Source organism: Cnephaeus nilssonii (assembly GCF_951640355.1).
Source record: "Cnephaeus nilssonii genome assembly, chromosome: 4".
Taxonomy (NCBI): Eukaryota; Metazoa; Chordata; class Mammalia; order Chiroptera; family Vespertilionidae; genus Cnephaeus; species Cnephaeus nilssonii.
This window is the reverse complement of record NC_137075.1, coordinates 42983605-42998247: the sequence shown is the minus strand read 5'-3', so window position 1 is coordinate 42998247 and position 14643 is coordinate 42983605. Positions and strand designations below refer to the sequence as shown.

Below are 14643 nucleotides of genomic sequence, written 5' to 3'. Positions count from 1 at the left end.
TCCTGTGAAGTAGACAGGGAAGGAATAGTCCCAGATGTGGGAGAACTGTGGCAGTGACGTGGCCCAGAAACAAAGGGAGCAGAGAGTTTTCAGGTGGGAGTGAGCGATGACATCAAGCCCAGCAGAGAAAGATTATAACAGTGTCCACTGAATTGGCAAATAAAAATGGACTCATGACTTGGGAGAGATTATTTTCAAGAGTAATAGGGGTAGATTATCCCATATAAGAATAAAAAACTCTTTTCTCCCAAACTGCCAAATTGTTACTAGACCATTTGAATGATTGATTGCCTAAGAACCCTATTGACATAGTAGCTTATGTCATACCTTTTAGAAACGTGGAAAAGTGTATGGAAGGTGGAAAAGTAAAGAGAGAGTTAAGTTTCTTCCTTAAGCTGTGGTCAGAGTTTAAGATTTCCTAGTCAGAGAAAGTTTTTTGTTTTTGTGTTTTTGTTTGTTTGTTTTTTAAGGTTTTATTGATTTTTAGAGAGAGAGGCAGGGAGAGGGAGAAAAAGAAACAGATCCACTGCCCCCTGCATACCACCTACTCGAGATTGAGCCTGCAACCCAGGCATGTGCCCTGAGTAGGACTCGAACTGGCAATCTTTTGGTTCATGGAATGATGCCCAACCAACGGAACCACAATGACCAGGGCCAAAGAAATTATGAGTGATGATAAAGTTGAGGGTATTCACTGTGTGACTGAGTGAAGCAAAGATAAATTCAGGTTCATTGGAGTTGATGGGCACAAGAATTGTGGGTCTGGCCACCTGGATGGCACTTTGAAATTATCCTAGATAATGGTAAGGACTGTGAGTCAGGTGCTAAAACCTTCAGTGAATAAGGAGTTACCTGGAGGCTTGCAGATTACAGAAACAAAGACGGAGTAAAATGAAGTATAGCCAGATGATATGAGCTTTAAAGGAGCCAAGGTTTACATAAATGGGGAAGGGCAGTATCCCAGGTGTAGGAATGGGGAGTGAGGAATCTAATGACCCAATTCCCAACGTGAGGTGGAGTGCGTAGGAGAGTGAACAGTATCCAGTGGAGAAGCAGGTTTTAGTTAAGGCCCAAGGCAGCAGGGAATAGTCTTTGAAGTAGGCAGGCTATTGTCAAGTGTTGGTCCTACCCATGGAATAGAAGTTCCAGAGGATACAGTAAGAGGTGAGAAAAGGAAAGGGATTAATGAGAACAAGGTCAGGAAGAGAAAGTCTTGAACAATGTGGGGATGAGAGTGTAAAAAGAGAGTATAATTTTAGATACATGACAAGGATGTGAAATGTGGTGGAATTAACTGCCTCAAGATTTCAATAGATCTGAGGGATAAAGTTGCTTTATGTGTGTCCTAACTGGTTTGGTTCAGTGGATAGAGCGTAGGCCTGTGGACTGAAGGGTCCTGGGTTCGATTCCGGTCAAGGGCACATGCCGGGGTTGCAGGCTCGATTCCCAGTGTGGGGTGTGCAGGAGGCAGCCCATCAATGATTCTCTCTCATCACTGATGTTTCTAGCTCTCTCTCCCTCTCCCTTCCTCTCTGAAATCAATAAAAAATATTTTAAAAAATCAATGGAAAAAAAAAATCCTCAAGTAAGGATTAAAAAAAAAAAGTTGCTTTATGTGCAACTAAAAATCAGCTGATGATCACTGATTGTACCAGTCAGAGATGTGTTGCTTCTGTGACTATATTAATCCAACATCACAGAAAGAGGTTGGTGGTCTTTCCCATGAAACATTCCCATAATTGTTCAAGGTTTTAGCACTGGACAGAGAGCTAAGAAATTGGGATTTCGTTTTAGCTCTGCCTCTAACCTGCTTTGTGGTTTTGGACTAATCACTTAACCTTTCTTCATTTTTAAAGTGAAGAGATGCCAGATGGTCTCTGAGATTACAGGTTGATTCCATCTGTCCTCTAGTTTTCTACAGTCCTCAATAATCTCTCACTCTAATCTCAACCAAGGTGGACCACCTTTCAGGCATAGCCACATACATGTATATCCAGTAATGCCTGTTCTCATTTTTCCCTATTTGTGACATTCAGGAAGGACTGTGTCCTCAGAGCCAAAACACACAGGGATTTATTGAGTGTTCTGCTCACAGAACTTCAAAGGATAGCCCTTCAGCAAGCTAGCCAGCCTTCTCTAACTCACTTTAGTCATTTACTTTTTGTCTTTCTCTTCTTTGGTTTAATGGTGAGCTTTATTATCCAACTAGAGGCCCAGTGCACGAAATTTGTGCATGGAGGGGAGATTCCCTCAACTCAGCCTGCACCCTCTCCAATTGGGGACCCCTTGCGGGATGTCCGACTGCCATTTTAGGCCTGATCCCAGGGATCAGGCCTAAACCGGCAGTCAGACATCCCTCTCACAATCTGGGACCACTGGCTCCTAACTGCTCACCTGGCTGCCTGCCTGATTGCCTCTAACTGCTTCTGCCTGCCAGCCTGATCACCCCTAACTGCCCTCTCCTGCAGACCTGATGTCGCCCCCAACTGCCCTCCTCTGCTGGCCAATTTGGTTCTGACTGGTCGGTTCCTATGCCAGCATCAAAAGCTTCACCTTCTAGGCAGCCATTGGCTCCCTACAGCACCCAGATTTGGTTCTCATTGTTCGGTTCCTATGCCAGTCAGAGAAAAAAGCTCTGCCTCCTAGACAGCCATTGGCTCCCCACAGCACCCAGATTTGGTTCTCATTGGTCAGTTTCAATGCCAGTCAGTGTCAAAAGCTCCACCTCCTAGGCAGCCATTGGTTCCCCACAGCACCCACCTTTGGTTCTGATTGGTTGGTTCCTATGCCAGTCAGCATCTCCAGGCCTATCTCTGGGCCTGATCAAAGAGGCAGGGCTTAAAGGCAGCCCCCTTGGAGGCTGGGAGAGAAAGAAAAGCCTGGCTGCTGGCGAAGATCAGAAAGAAAGAGGGAGAGAAAGAGAGAGGTAAGTACACTGATCAACAGCTTCCACTGAGGCTGCAGATCAGACCCTGACTCACTTTCTGGGTCTCAGCCACCTGAGCAGTCAGTGTTGGGTCACCAGGCTGCAGCTGGGCAACCCAGTGCTGACTTCCAGATGGTCTGCGCTTGGTCGCAGGCTTGGCCCCTTCCCAAGCCCCAGGCCTTAGGCTTGGGAAGCGCCCCCCCTAACCCTCCCCGCCTCTCTAGTCGCAGGCTTGGCCCCTCCAATGGCCGGCTGGGAGTGACCTGGGTGCCGAGGAGGTTCCCAGGACCCAAGTATGTATGCAAATTAACCTCCATCTTTGTTGGGTTAATTTGCATACACACTCTGATTGGCTGTGGATGTAGCGGAGGTACGGTCAATTTACATGTTTCTCTATTATTAGGTAAGATGATCTTCAAAGTGGTTTCATAACTAAAAGCAAGAAGTATTTGTAGTGAAGGAAAATACACCTGTTTAACTTTTTTGAACACCTCTATCAGGAAATACTGCATGTGTAGTGGAAAGAGTATGGATTTGGGAACCAGGAAGATGGGTTCAGTACACCTGTAACTTAGTTCATAGGTGGATGATAATTTGGTAAAGGGCAATGATATTTAGAAAAGTATTTGCTTACATTTAATGGGGCATCTGTTGTGTTTTTTTGCATTTGGATTTGTGTTAACATGATCATAAGTGAGTGTATGTTTAGGGATGTTTACTTGAATATATATGTGTGGATGGGGTGAGGGGAGAAGATAAACCTATTCTGTCTTAGCTTTTGTTCTTTACCTTGTTTTTATGTTTCCTGGCAACAGTAACTTTGATAAAAGAGATATCTCCAGGCCCAATGAAACAACAAACTAAAAAATAAAAGAAGAGAGAATTTAAATAGCACTGAGGACCAATATGGATTTCTGTTAGGTGTTCTCAGTCATTGGGTTTTCTTGTGAGACTTTTGTTTTATTAAGAAAAATAGGATAGCCCTATCCGGTTTGCCTCAGTGGATAGAGTGTTGGCCCTCAGACTGAAGGGTACCGGGTTTGATTCTGGTTAAGGGCATGTTCCTTGGTTGTAGGCTTAATCCCTGCCCCTGTTCAGGGCACATGTGAGAGGCAACTGAATGATGTATCACTCTCACATCGATACTTCTCTCTCTCTGTCTCTCCCTCTTCCTTCCACTCCCTCTAAAAATCAATGGGAAAATATCCTCAGGTGAGGATTAACTAAACAACAATAACAATAACAACAACAATAACAACAACACACACACACACACATACACAAGAAAAATAGGATAAAATCAAATCAAACAGGTAAGACAGCCAAGCTTTAGAACTGGAAAATATGACTCTATTTGTGAATTGAAGAAAGAGTTGTTGCTCTGGCTGGGTGGCTCAGTTGGTTGGAGTGTAGTCCTGTACAATGAAAGGTTGTGGGTTTGATCCCCAGTTGGGGCATGTATGAAAGGCAACTGATCTATGTTTCACTCTCACATCAATGTTTCTCTCTCTTTCTTTCCCTTCTCTCTCTAAAATTAGTAAAACATATCCTTTGGTGAGGATAAACAAATAAAATATATCTGCCTTATTTTATAAAAAAGGAAAAGAAAGAATTATTCCTCCAGTCCCCCGTTCTCAAGACTACCCGAGGGGACAAAAAATACTGTGGTCCATTATTGTTAGAGGATCTATCTGGCAACTGCAAAAGTTTCCCACCAGAATATAAGTTAGTAAAATATGCTAGTTTTGATGAGAGACTTGATAGGCCATCCTATATAATAAAGAGGTAATATGCAAATTGACCGTCACTCCAACACACAAGATGGCTGCCCCCATGTGGTCAAAGATGGCTGCCCCCATGTGGATGACAAGATGGCTTCCACAAGATGGCCAGCAGGGGAGGGCAGTTGTGGGCGATCAGGCCAACGGTAGGGCAGTTGGGAGGGACCAGACCTGCAGGAGAGGGCAGTTAGGGGTGACTGGGCCTGCAGGGGAGGGCAGTTGGGGGTGACTGGGCCTGCAGGGGAGGGCAGTTAGGGGTGACCAGGCCGGCAGGGGAGGGAAGTTAGGGGCGACCAGGCTGGCAGGGGAGGGCAGTTAGGGGTGACCAGGCCGGCAGGGGAGGGCAGTTAGGAGCAATTGGGCTGGCAGGGGAGCAGTTAGGTGCCCATCAGGCTGGCAGGGGAGTGGTTAGGGGGTGATCAGGCTGGCAGGCAGAAGCGGTTAGAGGCAATCAAGCAGGCAGGCAGGTGAGCGATTGGGAGCCAGCAGTCCTGGATTGTGAGAGGGATGTCCGACTGCCACCAGGATCAGGCCTAAACGGGCAGTCAGACATCTCTTGAGGGGTCCCAGATTGGAGAGGGTGCAGGCTGGGCTGAGGGACACCCCCCTGCCCCCGTGCATGAATTTCGTGCACCAGGCCTCTAGTTCTATAATAATAGCAATAGCAATAGAAATTAAAGTATAAATACCATTAACATGAACATAAATATCATTAACATTATATCTCAAGCATTAAACGGATGGTAGAAAACCATTTTGAGAACTGTAGTCCACACTGATCTAATAGGATTCTAGAAGATGAGAGAGAGGTGTGTGAAATCCAGTTTTATTGGGTTTGAATTTCTTTGCTGAAGAGAGTGCTAGTAATGAGATTTCCTAAGTTCAAAGGGAAAATAGGTTCCTGCAATTCTCCCTTAATGGAGTGTGGCTTCTATTACTTATTTTACATGTTTAATATCAATTTTAAAAGTATGTTAGTAGGACCATAAAGGGGTCATAGGTATGTCTGAAAACTGAAGCATTTATTTTTATTCCACTGTCTAGTACTATTCCTTATTTAAAAAAAAATACTCTTTTAAAAAGTTAAACTTTGGGAGGAATATAGAATTGATTCAAATATTTGCAGAAAATACATACCAGATAAATCAGTTGATGACACTTGAAGATTGCATGTGTATGTGTGAGAAACTTTTTTGAGTTGAGCAATATGATAATGAGACCATTTTTAAAATCATACTTCAGTTTTCACGATATTTTCACGTTATCTCATTTTATTTTTTCAACAGACCCATTAAGTTAAGAGGATTGGCATTATAATCTCATTTTATATGTGGAGAAATTGAGTCAGGATTTGACTAAGCTTATAGAGTGGTGGATTGTATGAGTCTCTGTTTGCTGACACTTGATGCAGTGGTCTCTCTAATCCTTTATACTACCTATAAATATACAGTTGGTCCTGAACAGTGTGGGGTTAGGGGTCACCTCCCCATTCAGTTAAAAATCCCCATATAACTTTTGACTCCTTTAAAACTTAAATTCTCTCTCAGTATCCAGAATCCTTGTGGATACCAAAATCCACAGAAGCACAAGTCCTCTATATAAAATGGAATAGATGGTGCATACAAATAGCACTATGCATCAGCAGACTCCCAGCCACAGATTGAAAACAGTACAGGTATTTATTTATTTATTTTCATTTTAAAATACCTCTTCTTTATGTCAAAGGAAAAGTAAAAGACCCTCCCAACACTTTCAAAAAACAAAACAAAAAAACAACAACACACAAACCACATAATAATAATAATAATAATAATAATAATAATAATAATAAATCCTATTAGAAACCATAAGGAAGCACTGAGAGTTTGAATATTACATTCTTCAAGTATGCTGTTTGGATTTTTTTTTTCTCATTGATGACTATACACATGTTTTTTAAAAAAACCTTAAAAGTGCGGCCATGGGATTTTGCTTAAAATTAAGTATTTGGAGGGCTACTTCAAAATACTGTAGTAGGACTATGCAGTGATCCTGTGGGGCATGATACTCTCACACTTGTATCCTAGCAAAGGTTAAGGGACCAGGTTTAAAAGCAATCATATTTCCAGCATTAGCATGAGTGGCCAACTTGGGTGAGAAAGCCAGGGAGATCTATGTGTTTTTCCATGGTCAAGGAAAATCCACCCTGAATCCAAAAATTCAGACATAGAATGTGGTAGGATTTCACAGTAAAGTTAGTCTGGGAGGGGAGAGGTGGTGAGTCCAGACAAAGCAGGGTGTTAGGTTTAACTGGTTTCCCTAATCAGGTTTTTGCATCTTTTTAGTGGGTTTTAGTGCAGTTTTTCAAGCCACATTTTAGATGCCCTTCAGTGTGCTCCAGATTGTTGGTTCATGTTAAAGGACTGTTTATAAGATTTGCATCCCAAGGAAAATCATGCTACATAAAAATGACCCAAGAATTTTGCCCAAAAAACTCCTTGGATAAAATCTAAAAAATACTATTGCAATTGCGTCTCTTGAAGAAAAAAACATTATTCTAAATGTAAACAGATTTACTCAACTCTTTTGTTGTTGTAGAAAACTTCAGAGTAGGTAAGTTGCTGTCTAATTCTTTGCTGCATGCACTTGCCAGAAGGTAGGGGAGCACTGCCTTCTTTTGTCAGCATCATCTGGGGGATGAAAAGAACCGTTCCACATAGCTGAAGAGGGCATCCCAGTGCTTCCAGAGAAAGGCAATGAAAACCACAAGAAATAAAGTGCTGAACGTCCTGTTGCGAGTCTTCATAAGAGGAACCACGCAGTTAGCTACTGTGGAGACAGAGACCAAAAGAATTGCCATGACACCCAGAAGAATGTTGATGAGTTTGCCCAGAAGGTTCCGGGCGGTGGCATTCTCCAGCCCTTCCAGCTGCACCACCTGCTGCTGCTGCTGCAGCTCCATTTTGGAAATGCGGGTCTGGCACGCCTCCAGGGCCTCCTGGATGTCCTGGGCCTGTTCATAGGACTGATATGCAATTTTCTCTTTCATGCTGGCCAATTCCTGCCTCAAGTTCAAGATTTCATTCTGATGGAGCTCTGTTAGGTCATTTAGTTGTTCTTCTAATCGTTCACATCTCTACCGCTCTTCCTGCAAGGGCTGCATTATTAATGAATAGTCCCTCTGATAATGTTCCTTGAGGGTCTCAAAGGATTGCTGGCCTGGGTTTCCTGGATCTCCTGGATCTCCTGGATCTCCTGGATCTCCTGGATCTCATGTAATAGTGCATCAAATCCTGAGCTCTGCATGTCCAGAGTGTTTGTTTTGGAGCTAGATGCTCCTATAGCGATGCCTCCAGTGGTGCTGTTGGCTCCTACTGAGCCTGAAGTGGCACTAGAACAATTTTCTTCACTACCATATTTTGGGCTCTACTGAAAGTTTGAAATCACTCCCAAAGCTTTCCCATCATCCACCTGCCCTTCTTCTAAAGAGTCGTTCAGGTTAGGGATGTTATCTGCACTGCTTCATTAATTCATTAATCATCGAATTAATGAAGCGATCTCTCTGGGCTTTGAGATCACTGCCCCTGCTGCTGAATGAGTTGCCTGGGAGAAGCTGGAAAGTCCACCTTTGACACTGTCTACCACACCTTCACTGAAGCCAGTCACCTTCGCTCCCACATCCTTCAAACCCTGGTGCATGTCCCTGAAGACATCCTTTGGCTGCCGGGGGATCCCATTCTGCTCCACTTCTCGGAGCTTCCTGTGGTAGTGCTCAAGCTTCTTTTGTAGCTGGAGGATGGTTTGGGCAGATTTTTATTCTTCTTCTCAAAGACCTGCTTGATGCGGGCAGCCTGCGGCTTATTTGTGCTGTTGGCAAGCCTCAAGCACTCAGCAACGTTGTCATCACGGGCTGCTTGTGCAATCTTGATTTGTTCTGTGAGCTTCAGGATCTTCTGCTGCAGGTGAGCGATAACAGCCTTTGTATACTGAGGGTAGTGTTCCATCCACAGAGTCTGTGTGGATGCTGCCATCAGTGCTGGAGGCCACCGCACTGGAAGTCTGGGCGAGGCTGCTTACTTTCAACTGCTCGATCCCCTCTACAGTTGCCTCATCCCCTGGAAGACATGCAGCAGCAGCAGCAGCAGCAGCACAAGCAGCACAAGCTATTTCCATAACAGCAGAGCTGGTAGGAGCATCAGTAGTGGATGAAGACCTGGGTCAGTCAGACTACATAACAGTTGCCATCTCCTGGCCAGATTTCCTGTTGATTTGGGGACTTCCCTTTGGGGCCTCTGGCTTGCCCCGCCTACTATGCAAGCTCGTCCCTCCTTCATCTTGGGTGGCACTCCGATCTGTTGCAGGACACGATTCAGAGCTGTGGGGTGGGTGGGGACACCATCAATCTCCGCTTTCCAGATCCATTTCAGGTTCTGGATCTGCCTGAATTTGTTACACATCATGTGGAGACACAGATGACCTCCTGCGCGGGTGCTGGAAGAGATGCTTCAAGCCTTGGCCAATCACATTAATGTTCTCCAAAGCATTGTGAGTCATTTTAGACAACTTTTGTTCTGATTCTGTCTGCTTTCTGGCCTCCGCATCTTGGGATTTGCCTCCAGGATCAGGGTCCTCATATAACTATTCACTGCTCGAAGGCTCCATCAGTAGACTTAATATGCTTATTTGCAAACTTAAAAATTTTAAACACACCAAGACTGTCAAATTAGGTAGGCATTTGCTTCAATAGTAACTACACATGCAGCTGTGAGATAGAGGCTTCATGCCTATCTAATGCTTTATCACTCTTCCTCAAGCACTTCTAAAGTATACAGGAATCCTTTTAGGAAAAGCAGGAAGGAGGGGAGGAGCAGCCGTTGTCTCCACCAGCAAGGTCGCTTGAGTTCAGGCACCGGCTCCTGCCGCTGCGGCCGCCGCGCTTGGTCCATCTCCCCCAGCCAACCCCCCTCCTAACCCTCCCCTAGGTATTTATTTTTTTAAAAATTGACATATAAGTGGACCTGTGCAGTTCAAACCCATATTGTTCAAGGGTCAACTGTATAGTGTTGAAAAGCTAAATATTTATGAATGAGTCAACTTTGCTTATGTGTGAGAACATATGCATTTTTCCAGGAATGCCTTTAAAATGTCAACTCTAAGAGAGATGAAAATATTTGTCCATCTAGTGTGTATTCTGCAAAGACATTTCTCTGAAAACAAACCTTACCAAACAAATTATGATACAATAGACATTGAAATTCTTATTGTCATAGTAACCTAATATGTTTTCAGAAATGGTTGATTTTACTTTTACCAGGTTCAAAAGGGAGGTGGCACCTCCTATATTTAGGAATGATGTAAAAGTGACATTGATAGGTGGAAACAAAAGTAAGTCAACTAACAGATGGCAGTATTGGTTGTGTACTGGCTTCCCTTTCTGTTAGTCCATGGTAGACTCATGTTTGCTGGGCTTGCACTTAGTTTTGAGGGTAAGAAGAAGCATTCTGTTATTCCAGTTTTTATTGGCTCTTAAGAAAGTAAAGATGATAAAAGCTGAAGAGACGATGATGAATTCTGCAAGTGTGCAAGAGATAACTCATTTGACACCAGGGTGTTTCTGAAGGACAAACTAAGTCATATAACACATACCAACTACTATCCCTATGCAGTTAACAGTACACTGAAAGAATGAAAGAAAAGTGATTGATGAAGTAGAAAAACTTTGGAATTTGTTACTCAAAATGGGTTCAATCAGTATTAAAAATGAATGCCAATTAGCCTAATACTAATTGTGTAGAAGTGAGGAGAAGACTTCGTTTGGTGAAAATTGATAGTTTCACAGGCTTTTGGACTGTTCTCCGTAGCAAATCATCCATGTGAGGAGTCATTGTTGAATGCCTGATGTCACTCTTTAGGGGCTGTCAACTCTTGGAGAGTCATTAAGGAAGGGGGATTATTACCACTACAGGTATGTGTTTTAGAAAAAGATGCCCAATTCTAATGAAAATCAATGAAAAGAAGAGGAAGATGACTTGTGTAAAGCTTTGAAGTATCACCCACCTATTTGGTTGAAACACATTTAGAGACTGAAAACTTAAATAAGTCACTTGGGACTTAGGGATATCCTCTTGGGACTTAACTTTTATTTATTTATTTATTTATTTATTTAATTTTTTAATATATTTTATTGATTTTTTTACAGAGAGGAAGGGAGAGGGAGAGTTAGAAACATCGATGAGAGAGAAACATCGATCAGCTGCCTCCTACACACCCACTACTGGGGATGTGCCCGCAACCAAGGTACATGCCCTTGACCGGAATCGAACCTGGGACCTTTGAGTCCACAGGCTGACACTGTATCCACTGAGCCAAACCGATTAGGGCGGGACTTAACTTTTATATAGTAAATTTTGAATTCCTCATGTTGTTAGGTTTTAGAAAAGGCATGGCTAGTTTATTTCCCAGATTTCATTTTCCCCAGTAATTTTAACATCTGGCCTGGAAAATCTTTAAATCAGAACAACTTAAGGGACATATTTTATCAGTTTAAATGTCACCATCTGGCTTTGCATTTTTTGCTTGGTAATAAAAGATCAGGTTAATGAATAGATTGGCCAAAAGGAGGACCATGAAAATAAAAAAATGAAAACTAAATGAACTTAATGGTAATTGTGGGGGTTGGCTGGCTGGTGATGGTGGTGCAGGTACAAGTTGCTGATAGAAGTCAGTGCATCCCACTTGGTTGGTCCACTTGGAGGTAGGTCTTCCATGGACTATCCTTAGTGAGAAAAACGTTAGTGCACGGCTGGTTAGTTTCTCAGAGTGAAGTGCTAATGTACAAAGCCAAAGACTCATGAGACTCAGAGATTCAGTAGCTCTGCATTTGCTGCAGCCAAATGTTGGAGTTTTCAATCCTACTCTGTCATCTTCTTTGTAGTGGGCCTTGAAGACTCTATACCAGGGGTCCTCAAACTTTTTAAACAGGGGCCAGTTCACCGTCCCTCAGACCGTTGGAGGGCCAGACTATAGTTAAAAAAAAAACTATGAACAAATTCCTATGCACACTGCACATATCTTATTTTGAAGTAAAAAAACAAAACGGCAAAAACACCCGCATGTGGCCCGCGGGCCGTAGTTTGAAGACGCCTGCTCTATACCTTCTTACCTGCAGACACCTGGACCAGAAATCTTTCAGTCATATTCGATTTCTCTCTTTTCCCCATTCCAAAATCTAATCTGGTATAAAGTCCATTTGATTCTACCCCAAAAATATTTTCCGTATTACCTTCCACTCGCTGGTCTAGTCGTTGTCACCTGAGATATAATGGAGTAAAAACTTGGGCTCAGGAGTTGGGCATGAATTGGGAACCTGATACTCCCACCTACTAGCTTTATGACCTTGGGCAAGTTACTTCTCTGATCCTGATTTTTCTCAGCTGGAAAATGAGGTTAGTACCACTTATCTACCTTGTGAGGTTGACTTGAAGGTTAAATGAGATAATACAAGTACAGTGCTTAGTGTTGAAGAAGTGTTAGCTGTCAGAATGTGCATCTTTATCATGGACTCCTAGTTTCCATTTTTCTGATATTTTCAGTCTACAAACCATTTTCCTACTGTCGTGAAACTTTAAAAAAAATAAAGCACTATTTATATTCTATTATGATTAAACATACACACATTCTGTCATAATAGTAGCAGCAATCCTATATAATAAAGATCTAATATGCAAATGGTCATTACGCCTTGACGCATAATGACCGACTGTGTAACGACCGGATCATGGATCAGCAGGAGGGTGGGGCAGCAAGCGGGCGGCGGAGAGCTACAGGAGGGGGCAGGGCAGCAAGCTATGGGGGGGGGGGGAGTCAGGGTGGAGGAGGGTGGAGGGAGCTACAGGAGGGCAGCAGTGAGCTACTGGCACACGTATTTGTGCGCGGGGCTACTAGTAATAACATAATAAAAGTCATTTCCTGGTATTTTATTACCTATATGAAGTGTGTCAGTTATAACCTCTAACAGTTGGGTCTCATCTTGCCTTGCCAACTTGACGTCCTGTTGTGCCAATTGTGAGCCTGTGCTCCCCCTTCTCATAGTCCTCACCCTCTTGCATACATCATGCACTTTTAGTTTTCTCTCTGTATTTGACTGCATCCTCCTACAATTTGGAAGGAACATTCTGTCTGTCCTAATCTATTCTGCAGGAGGAAGGAGAGTCTTCAAGGCCCACCACGTCAGACTTTATACCTTCTCCTGCAGTGTGGTTTGAATCTCTATTATACAACACATTTCTTCCAGCCTTAAAGGAGCTTACCGAACCTGACCAGTGTGGCGTGGTGGTTGAGCATCATTCCATGCACCAAGAGGACTAGTTTGATTCCTGGTTGGGGCACATACCCAGGTTGCGGGCTCATCCTCCAATAAGGGGGGAGGAAGGCATGCAGGAGGCAGCCGATCAATGATTCTCTCTCATCGATATTTCTCTCACTCCCCCTCTCCATTCCTCTCTCTCTAAAAATCAATAAAAACATATTTAAAACATATTTAAATCAACTCAGTTTACTGAGTTGTTTTCATGCCTCTGCCACCATCATATTCTAACTTTGGTAATCTTTGTTTTTTTTCCATAGATCCCAACTCAATGGATTGTATATTTGCAAGTGCTTAGGAAATAAATGCTGAATTGGATGAAATAATTATAGCTTCATTAGCTCTTGCCCATTTGACAGCAGTCTCATTTGCAGTGCTAATCAGTGTTTATTTCTGAGTGCCTTTCCATTTTCGCTTTTGGGTAACTCAGGAGGGATCAGTACATAGCATGGTATTGATATTAGATGAAGGTAGTTGTTTTGTACAAAGCACAATAGGTTAGATTCCCAGGTAGTTCAACTTTTTTGGTTTCTAGTATATCATGTTATAAAAAGGTGCCACTCTACCAGGCATTGGACATTTGAATAGATAGAAAGGAGTTTGTGCAGATACTCTTGAAATGAAGGGAAAGCTTCATTGAGGGTAGCTTGGAGAAGGGTTTAAAGCATTTATCCAGAGAGCAGTGAGGAACCACATTAGAGTGTTAGGGAAGGGGCCTGAGGTTAAGGTGATGAGGAGGGTAACTTTAGCATGTGGTGGACACTGCCTGTTGCATACTGTCTGTTAAAGGGAGTGAGACCTGCATTGAGGGAGGGAAGCTTTACTGTATTTCTATAGAAACTAGAGGCCCAGTGCATGAAACTTGTGCATGGGTAGGGTCCCTAGCGGCTGCCGGCTGCCAGCCAGGGCTTCCCTTCCCTGGCTGCCAGCTGCTAGCTGAGGCCTTCCTTCATTCTGTGGCACCCCCTGGTGGTCAGTGCATGTCATAGCGAGCAATCGAACTCCTGGTCTCCCAGTCAAACTCCCGAGGGGACACTTTGCATATTAGGCTTATATATATATTATATAGTTATAGATACTTTGCAATGAAACCTATTACTACATCTTCACTCTCCACCTTACCTTGGTAGTAAGAGATGAAAGGATATTAACAAAGAATTTTTTTTAGTATCCATTTTTTCTTTATAGAATGTCTCTACTCTTTGATATCATGCTAGATGAGGACTACAAAATAAACATCTCAAAAATTATTTTTGACTGCTGCATTAGACCCTAATTTAATATTCTTCATCTTGTATGGGCCACTGGCTTGTTGAAAATCTGATGCAAGTTATGATCTCTTTATAATGTTGAATAGCCTTAAGTAAGAGCAAGTTTTGGTTCAGTTTTTTTCAGGGATCTTTGAAAATTTAAATTTAAAAAATTAATTTAAGGGTTAAAATTAAATTTTGGCAATTGAGATTTCATTCATATCCTTTCAAGAGCAGACATAGATATCAGACATCTTATTCAAATGTGGCAAAACTTGTCAGTTCTCATTTGATGATCACAAAAATGATATCAGAGCCTTGATTAGTACTGAATAATCATAA

At 42.8% G+C, this 14643-nt stretch overlaps 1 protein-coding gene and 1 pseudogene across 2 annotated transcripts in view; one reads left to right on the top strand and one right to left on the bottom strand.

Annotated features, from left to right (window-relative positions):
- GPR176 (G protein-coupled receptor 176) overlaps positions 1–14643 on the top strand; it is a 97252-nt gene that overhangs the window by 34591 nt on the left and 48018 nt on the right. The window lies entirely within an intron of this gene.
- On the bottom strand, positions 5331–9770 carry LOC307098411 (transmembrane and coiled-coil domains protein 1-like; annotated as a pseudogene). Its single transcript has one exon. The product of its transcript is annotated as a transmembrane and coiled-coil domains protein 1-like (transcript).